Here is a 9,652-nt window from a genome sequence, read left to right on the forward strand (position 1 = left end):
TGGCGGAGCGACTCCGCCTCCATCAGCCGGGCGACCCGGGCGCGACGGGGAAGCGTTTGTCACTTCCCGCGCCCGGAGCGGGAAGCGGGGCGAGTCGCTGCGCTCGTGCTCAGAGCCTTCAGAAGTTTGGGGCGGAGGGAAGGAAGAAGCCCCTCGCTGCAACGAGGCGCCTCGAGGGCTTCGTCTCGCGCTCCGCACTGCTCTCGAGGCGGGAGAATCGCTGCTCAGCTGGGCATAAGCGGGCTTCGCAGTCCGTGTGCTCTTCAGAGCAGCCTCGGGGCATCCCCGGAGCGCGGCAGAGCCCTCTGGGCCGGGCTAATAAATACCTGGCTTCTCCTCTAAATGAATTCTAGTGCTTCTGTCTTGAGCTGGTGCTACCCAGAGTACTTCCGCACCACAGCTGGACCCGATTTGGGGGTTGGAGATTCGTGATCCTTAAGGTCTCTTTCAACCCAGGCCATTCTGTGATTCAATCTGGGAGTGAAGCTGTATAAGCACTTCCCATGCCACTATAGACAAAAACAAATGAAGCCAATGTACACGAGATGATTTCAGCCCGGTCAGTAACACCTTATGCAGTGTTCAGTTTGAGTTCTCTCCATCAAAATATTCATTATTGCCTACTGTAGTCACCTACAGTTACCTGGACAATACAATAAATTAGTTCCAAAAGATTTAAGTCAAGACGAGTTACACAAAGTTGGAAGCAGAATGGGGGAGCTTACCAAATAATTATGTTTTAAGTTAAATAGAAATAGAAAGGAAAAGCCTGAGAAGACACACGAGAGTTGGTCAGGTCTAAATACTTCAGCATTAAAAAGCAATGGATAAAGATCTAGCTTGATGGGACCACACGTTTTGGTAAAGCTGTTCAACCATAAGCATTTGCAGAATCACTCTGACACTGAACAAGCCATTGTAATGAAGTGAAACTCCACTTAAAATTTGGACGAGTCTGATTACCTCATGAACTTCATTTTGCTTCTGACAACAGTAATTTCTTCATCATCTGCTTTTTCGTTCCATTTTTAATGTTCCATTGTATAATAAGCAGTACAAAAGATCCTGCTAGTGTATGAGCTGATATCAGAGTGCTAAAGACAAGGGACGTGGTAGGCAGGAAACAAGGAGAACTTGCTAGATGGAGTTCTACAGTCCATCTCTTTCTCTGTGCTCACTGAAGAACTGAATACAATTCAGGTTTGCTCTGCAGTTTCTCTCCAAATGAAATGCTCTTAGATGTGCTACAGAAGCACCTGCTTAGTTATTTCAGTAATGAAACCTTAATAGCTTGCAGCTTACAAGGAGCTGTTATCAAAACAATATCTTGACCGTACACTTTTTTCTCGAGCGAGGCTTTGTTGTACAGCAGGTCATGCTGCAGAGCACAGGAAGGAAGCAGTCAGATTTTTAGATTACACTTCTATGATAAGACAAAATATCACTAAAAGACGCCTGTTCAGAAGACTCGCCTGTCTTCTTTACCCCACTGAAAAGCAGAAGAGTTTTATCCCTCCTCTGAAATGTTTTGAAGTTGTTGTATAGTTTATAACTCATCATGCAGTCAAAGTTTCCAGAGCTTGAAATTACACTTATGCATAAAAATAACATCTAATGTTCAGAAGTATTGAGCCCAAACAACTCCAAATATATTTCAGTACTCACTACCTCTGAAAATACAATTTTAAGGGCTTAGGTATAGGTTTTAAACACCTAACTACATCCATCCAGGCTTGAAAATTTTAACCTACATATACCTGTGCTTCATAATAAATGCATCAGAAAGCATCAGACGAGCCATAAAAGCATTCTCCAAAAAAGCAGTGCAAATTTGCACCATCAGAGCATGAGACACTACCCTAATGAAGCCACTTGGCTGTGAAATTCAACACATTCTGGCGTCTGGAAAGCAGCACCTGAAGCCCAGCCTTTAATAGACAACTGGAGTAGCAGAATAATCAAAAGCAAACACCTACCGAGGCAGTCTTCCTATTACTTGTTTACTGGTATTACCCCAAAAATATTTTCCAAATCAAATAATGCTTCTTTGAAAGTCTCTCCTTTTCTGCAAGCCTAGCAACTATCACCCCTACTCCTACACGTGACCTCTTGTATTACATCTTATAAACATTAAGTATAGCTAAGCTTCCTGGTTTGATTTTCTGTTTGAGCGTAGAATCAAATTGAGGGTCTCTCGCTCAGTAGAGAAGATGAGGATAAGGAGGTGAAGGAGGAAACAAGAAATTCAACTGTGACAGACTGAGGGCTTCTCAGGGGAACAACATATGGAGCTACAGTGGAATATCCCTGCTCTGCTCCAATCCAGCTAGCAAGGCTTACTATTTCCAGGCCAAGGCCCAGGATCAAAGAGGACACTACATCACTAACTCCAGGATGAAAAAAAGAAGTAGGATTTAAAGGTCTGTCAGCAGCTCGAGCAGTCTCTCTCTGGTGGAGAAGCTGCAGCGTACAATCTGAGTCTCCCAACACACAGGGTTCATGGAAATATACCAAAGTTTTAAGGAAAGGCAAAAAAACTCAGCAAGGGAAAACAGAAAACTTCAGTGTTATAGGCCTTTGCTCAGAGCACATTTAGGTGAGCAAAATCGTTTGCTTCCAAGAACCTTTCTGTGTTCTATTTGATCATCGTTATTCCTGTTTAGCAAGGGAAAGGGGTTGACATGCACCATGTAGTTGGGTCTGTCATACTAATCTTTTTAAGATGCAGAGTAGTTTGATACAGGCACAGCAGCAAAGGGAGGCTGAAAATTACCTCAAGTAATCGGCATTCCTAAGTGAAACACCTTTTAAGGCGTGGCTAGGGTAAAGATCTAAGCACACTGGAAAGCCAGAATGAGTGGCTGTGTAGGATAATTGCATTGCTTCTCTGTAACAGCCATAACACAGCAAACAAAAAACTTCTTTGACCACGAAGTAGTAATTCAAGAAACAAATCTTAACAAAAGCATAAACTGTTATTACGTTACTAGTAGCTGATAACAGACAGCCCTTAAAGCCACCATCCTCCTCATAAAGCACAGCCAACAACCCTGCCAGAAACACCCAAGGATGCTCCTGGCACTGAACCAGAACCTAAAGCACCAAATGAAAACTACCAAAAACACATCCAAAGCAAGACTGAACTTGGCTGGTACAGCTTCCTGCCCAAGTGTCACTGTAGATTACTGCATGGAATTGAAGTCTGTGAACTCTGTCAGGCTCTTAACAAACAGAGAATCAGTGACCGTGAACTACAGTTTGGCTGTCAGTGCCTCACACCTTGTTACTTACACTGATGATAAATGTTTGCAAAAAGTTACCCTGCTGATTTAATGGTGATTTATACCCAGTATACGCATTGCAACACGGCTATTAAACTGCAAAAGAAGCAAGAGGACTGAACCAGGTACTATGAGGGAACAGAAAAAAATATGAAGTGCTGAGTGAACCAATATTTTGACTTTACAGCTTGTTCTGTGAGTACGATCCATTGTGCCGGGATTACAGGGCAGAGGGGCCTACACAGGCCAACACGTAATGCCCAAAACAGAAGCAGCTGCATAGCTAATAAAGCAGAGGCGAGCAGGCATATCTTGCTAGAAAAGACTGAAGTGTAGAACACTTCCTCAGTTATCCAGAACAACTGCAAACTTCATCAAAAGGCAGCGATCAAAAACAACCCAGAAGCATAGGCAAAAAGACCACGGAGTTAGCATCAGACTGCATACTGATTAACAAATGAGTAGTAATGCAGATAATAAAAAAAAAAAACTCCCCACCAAAACTAAGTTCTGTGCTGCATGAACTGCACCTCCTGCTGAAAGATAGATAGATTTGCTTCCTTTACACCACTGCAGTATTTATTGTTTGTGGTACCAGCAGGGAATGATTGTAACAAAGTTACATAACTCAGATGTTGTTCCATGCACAGGGTTTAAGATACATATCATCAGCATCCATCTGGACAGTAATTTCACTTGTTCCCCCTGAAGTTGGGAAAAGGTCAGTCTTAAATATTCCAGAAAGAGAACTCTTGTCTTTTTTTTTTTTTCCAATGGCCTTTTTTCTGAAGCTCTTAATTTATTGTCATGCAATTCGTTTTATTGTTTTCTGTTGTTCTTTTTGGTTTTTCTTCTATGTTTTATAAAAAAAAAGAGGAAAACAAACAGTAACAACCAGAGTTCCACAGGACAGCAAACACGACTCTATCATTAATATAACCTTGGAAACATCATATTTGTATGAGACAATAAGCTTCCTCAACTGCTCAAAACATGATAATGGAGTGGTTTTATTTTAAAGTTACATCACATGAGCTATCTCAAAGCTTGCAGAGCCACTGCATCAAGTCATCTTCCTCATTTGACAACAATGCCCTGGCCTAAACACAATCATATTCTCTGGGACAGACATATTCACATTCAGTATTATAGACTGTGGAGGCTGCAGACCTTAAAAAAAAAAAGATGTCATTTTTTGCTAATGTTGCACCCACATAAGCAACTACACAGCATAAAAGGCAGCTACTGACTTACTGTTTTATTTCTATTAGTACAAACTCAGCAGGCTTTCTACTGGCCTTTACACAAAGCAGAAGCCACAGTTTTTAATAGGATCGCTGCTGTTTGCCATCTTTCAGGCCAAAAGCCTTATTACTAGATGTTGGATGCTTAACCTCTGCCAAATAAATAAATAAATTACACCGCTCTGTTCATCTCAAAAGACAAAAATACTTGAATATCTTTTGGCAACACTTTTTTGGGACAGAAGGTGGAAGGTCAAGCCAGCAGTTAGCTTATTGTCTGAAACAATAAAGTCATTGGACAAGCTGAAACATAGGCAATACAGCATTCCCTATTTCCTAACAGGGTTTTGCTATTGCAGAAATCCCAAATTCCCTTTAAGTGCAGAATTTCAAGGATCAAGCCTGATTTAAAGCATGTTATTGACAGGCAGGAAAAATAAAGAAATAATAGAAAATTTCTCAAACAGTCAGAAATGCAGCTCTATGGCACATATTCCCCCCACAAACACCCCCTGAAATTAAAATACAGACTATCTGTTTCCCTCTCTTAAGAGAAAGTTGCAACAATTCTCTATTTACAAACAGAATATCCATCTTACTTAAAACCCTTCCAAAAACTCCAACAAATCTAATTTTCTTCTCAATGTAATCCTCTATTTTTTCTTACCTCACCATTCAAAGCAAGAACTGTGTCTTCTCAAACAGCAATGCCTAAAAAGTCCCCCTGCCAATGGGCAGCTGTTGCCAGTTTTCTCATTTTCCAAAGGAAAGAATTGGCAGAAAACAGCTGAGTTCACATTTACATTGCCCTCCCCTGGTGTAATTAATTTACATCCCTATATGTTGAAGATAACTTTCTCTCAAACAACGATAGCATTTTATTTACTTTGCAGGGTGAAAATTAAAAGGCTTGATGCAATGGAAAATGAAGTCTTTAGAGCACTGTGGTGGTGTAGTTCACACAGCAGTTCACCTCCTCCTTTGAAATAGCTTTTGGCTCCGTTTGCAGCATCTAAAAAACTGAAAATGCATAAATGCCTGCCAGCACGAAGCAGCAAGCTATGATACCTTATCACTGGTAACTTGATAAAATGATTATGTGAAATCTTTCTCATTTAATATGCATTTTCTTTGGCAGCTGCATAGACAGAATCCTCTAATGTATGCCCTGCAAATTCACAGCAAGAGGAGCCCAACAAGGTACCACACTTGTCTAAAGAAAACTAAACACTTGAAAACTAAAGGAAATCATTTCAACTGCAATTTTAACATGTACCCTCTCCCATAGAAAAAATAGGTATTTATAGCTTGAAAAAGATCATACATAAATTAAGTGTGAACACCAACAAAATAATCATTTTTAGAAATTGCATTTTCTTCCATTTGCTGGCCATTCCCGTTGGCAGTGGGAGTGGCTTCAGACCTGCATAACAGGAGGAGCTGATAACTGAAGGCATGATTTGTGCAAGCCCGTCACGGTGTTCAGCAGCATTATTTTACTTTAACTTAGACCTCCAGTGGTCTAATATATGCAGCACAGAACAGCGTGTGAGCATAAAAAATAAAATTGGTATGGGAAATTTCACAGCTTTTCAGTGGGTATCTGACATGCACACTAACAAAACATTAGAAAGCTGGAACCTGCTGCCCTGTGCCATGATGTTTCAACCCTCTCTTCTTCCTGCAGGGTAACCACCAGGGACCTAACTGAGATAAACTAACTAAAGGCTTGCAGAACACATCTGTCTTTCACCATACTCCATCCATGCATCAGGAGAAATGTTCTTGCTAGTAACAGTAGATTAACCACATCAAACACTTTCTGGCAAAATCTAGGTCTGAAAAAAAAAAAAAATCACTGCTCAAGAAATCAAACAAGCAGCTCTGAATAGCGTATGTATGTGCTACTTAGGAAGGTGTAGCAGCACAAAGGAAGCATCTGAAAGTGGGGCTGGTGTATGGCTCTGCACTAGAAGCAAGGAGCTCTTGTCTATCATGGAGGTAAGATGCCAGCAGTCAGCTAATTGGTAGCAATCGTCCCCAAGAAGGGAAAACTTCCAGATTTCAGAGGGAGTTTGATGAGTTCTTCCTGTTGCTCTTTTCCTCTAATTTAGAGAGGAAAAATACAGTTCTAACATCCATTGTTTGAAATCTTGCTGACCCCTGCTCTAATCAGCTAACACTATATAGTCTTAGTCACCTCTATTTCAGAGAAGTTTAACTTAGAGGATAACTTTGTCGCACCACATTGTGTTGGCTTATTCAGGTACCTGTAACCTACCCAAGCCTACATTGGACAATGATTTTACTTATGTTTCCTACACGTTGACAGACCACATGCAGACACTCCCTCTGATCTTTTTATGCTGGTCACAGCAGGACTTGAAAAAGGATATATTTTACTACAAAGATGAGCAATCGCTTACAAAACCCTTTGCAGCATTTTCCTACCCACTGTGCTTAAATTCACAATTTGATGCCATTCAAAAATAGCAGTCTCTTGTCTACAGACGATACTGCAGCCTGGCATAGGGTAAGTGATTAATCTAAAGTCATCGCTGCTTAATGGTATATTCTTTTCTCCATACTGCAATTTAAAGCAGTAGTACAAAGAATATTTTGGAGAGTTCGATATATGCCTAGCTGATTATGTCCCTTACTTCTCATCTCCTGATCTTTGATATGTTTTGGATTTCGACCCTGCCTGTTCTGTAGAAACTTTACGTAACACAAATAGACTAGCTAAGAGCTAATAATGTTCACTGCTTAAAGGGAGCTGTACGTTCTGCCAACGGCTATTTCTTCTGCCTTGCCTTGTAAAGTAAATGGAACAAATAAAAATAACTAGTACACGGTGATTGGTGGTGAGGGCAACAGGTTTTAGTTCCAGATTATTCACTGACCTGACACATAATTTTGGGACCATCTTGGCATAGATCCAACTCACTTGTTAAATATCCATAATCCCCTTCATTGACCTCACAAGTTAGTTAGATTTGGTCCCAGGCTATAACTGGCTTTTCAACACCAGTGTGCCATTCTGGCCATAAAATATAATTTTACTTCACTTTGACCAAGACGACTTAGTGTGGGGGAAGCACTGTGGAAAACCTTTTTTTCCTTTATGTGCCATAGGATTAGCTTGGAAAAAACTGGAATCGGTGAAATTGTTGGCCTGGAAAAGGTCATAAACCTTGGGAAGGAACCATATTCTCTTGAATTATTTCTCAGATCACTGTCTGGTTTATTCTGTGTCTAGGACAGATTAGCCTATCGAGCTGTTTAGCACAAACTGAAATCTTCAACAGCAGACCCCACACAAGAGTGAAGTATTATTCATTCAAAGAGGAACATATTTTAAATAATTTTAGTCATGTATCAGGTCATATGAGAAGTCAAGCCCATTCTTATCAAGAACTAACCTCTATCCGCTTATCTATCGGTAGATTGGTTTCAGAGCTATACTCTGCTCCTTCCTCAGTTATTTCTGGGTCATAGGGATAGATACAAATATTCCACTGAATTTAATGGGGTTTACTCTCGTGAAGCTCCAGGATTACTTTTACAGTTCCACACTTGAAATCTTTAACTCTATGCTTTAATATTTCTTCGCAGTTGTCCTACTGTTTTGCTGCTGTCATGCTACCTCCGTATCTTAGATCAGAGCCAAATACAGCCAGCGATTGTAGAAGTAAAGCACATATAGATAGAAAGGAAAAAAAAACAGTTAATTTTTAAAAAGGAAAATTTGGTAGGGGTGTAAAAGTAATTCCAGAGTGTACTGGCTTTCTTAGTCGAGTGCTTATAGATAAATTCTTGATGAATATAACAGTCCTTAGAATTAATACTATTTCAGGGTAATTAACCTATGCAACTCTCACTATTTCTGGATATGAAGATAACTTAATTGTAGAGAAAAGAAGAAAAACCCAATAGTTTGCCTTACAGAAGTAAGGGTTATCTCTATTTCATGTGCTGGGTCTTGTTCTTGTTCCCCTGTAACAAATCCAGAAAAGTTCTGTTGGAGTCAGCTGAGCTGTTCTGAAACTACAGCATTTGTCTAAGAACAAAAAATAACTCAGCCACTCTGTATGAAATGCATATGGAGCTTCCTACCCATCAGACCCGGGTAAGATCTACCTTCTGCACGCTTGTTGTTAACAAGCAAAACCTCGGAAGTGTGAGTCAAGTACCTTAAGTCTATGGTGCGTGCTGGCAAGGATGTGCCAGATGAGCAAAAGAAGTATAGGGGTGGAGAGCAAAACCAAGGCAAAGGCTGGGCAGCTCCTCAGAACTCCTGGGAGCAGCCACTCTTAGAAGGCTTTGTTTTACTATGATGGTAGAAGGGGAGAGGGGGAGAAGAGAAAATCTACATTCAACCTCACATGAGCTGTTCTATGGAAAGACAGTAATCCTTCAAATCCAAAAAAACAATTTCTGCATAAATCTAGTTAAAAGAGGTGAAAAGAACACTGTTTTCCACCAAGTGCTTAATCAGTGATCTTTTCCCAAGGAATCAGGGAGACATCTACTTCTACCGTGAAAAGCACTTCAAGTTCTCATACTGTAATGGAATGGAAAGCACAGCAGTAATAGCAGGGTGGCAAAATCCCAGAAGACAGCAAGCGAGCACAAGCCCAAGTGCAACAGCTATGGAAGTAGAAACAAAGAAGAAAAAAAGAAAAAAACCTACTCACCTTCAGAAATCTTCAGGAACACTCAGACCACCAGGAAGAAATACTCCAGCTTTCACTGCCAACCCTTAAATGAGGTCTGGGAAGGGGTGGAGCCAGGATCTACCCCTTCTGGTCACTCAGGAACATTGCATGCACCTGAGCTCCCCTGGGTTGACCCTGCCTTCCCACCAGGTGTTCCAGTCTAAGCCTCGACTTAGCATTTCCACTACACATCAAAATGTTACATTCCACTTGCAATGTATATTGAGACCAATATTGATCTTTTTTTCTTCATATTTCCTGAAAACCTCAGTTCAGAATATATTGAATTATTTATTTGCTTATTTATTTGTTTGTTTGTTTGTTTGTTTTTACCTTTCCTGCCTCTCCAAATAATGGTTTGGTTGAGGAAGTTGCTTTCAAATTTCTTTTAAACAAAGAGAGGAAAAAA

General features: G+C 40.6%; 1 long non-coding RNA gene across 2 annotated transcripts in view; it reads right to left on the reverse strand.

The window, feature by feature from the left end:
• Positions 1-9,296, reverse strand: part of LOC109367158 — a 101,446-nt gene extending 92,150 nt beyond the window's left edge. For both annotated transcript variants that reach the window (XR_002113952.2, XR_002113950.2), the window contains exon 1: positions 9,223-9,296. This is a non-coding gene — a long non-coding RNA (uncharacterized LOC109367158). The remainder of the gene's footprint in view (positions 1-9,222) is intronic.
• Positions 9,297-9,652: the final 356 nt, after the last annotated feature.

Source organism: Meleagris gallopavo, chromosome 4 (assembly GCF_000146605.3).
Source record: "Meleagris gallopavo isolate NT-WF06-2002-E0010 breed Aviagen turkey brand Nicholas breeding stock chromosome 4, Turkey_5.1, whole genome shotgun sequence".
In the NCBI taxonomy this organism is placed as follows: Eukaryota; Metazoa; Chordata; class Aves; order Galliformes; family Phasianidae; genus Meleagris; species Meleagris gallopavo.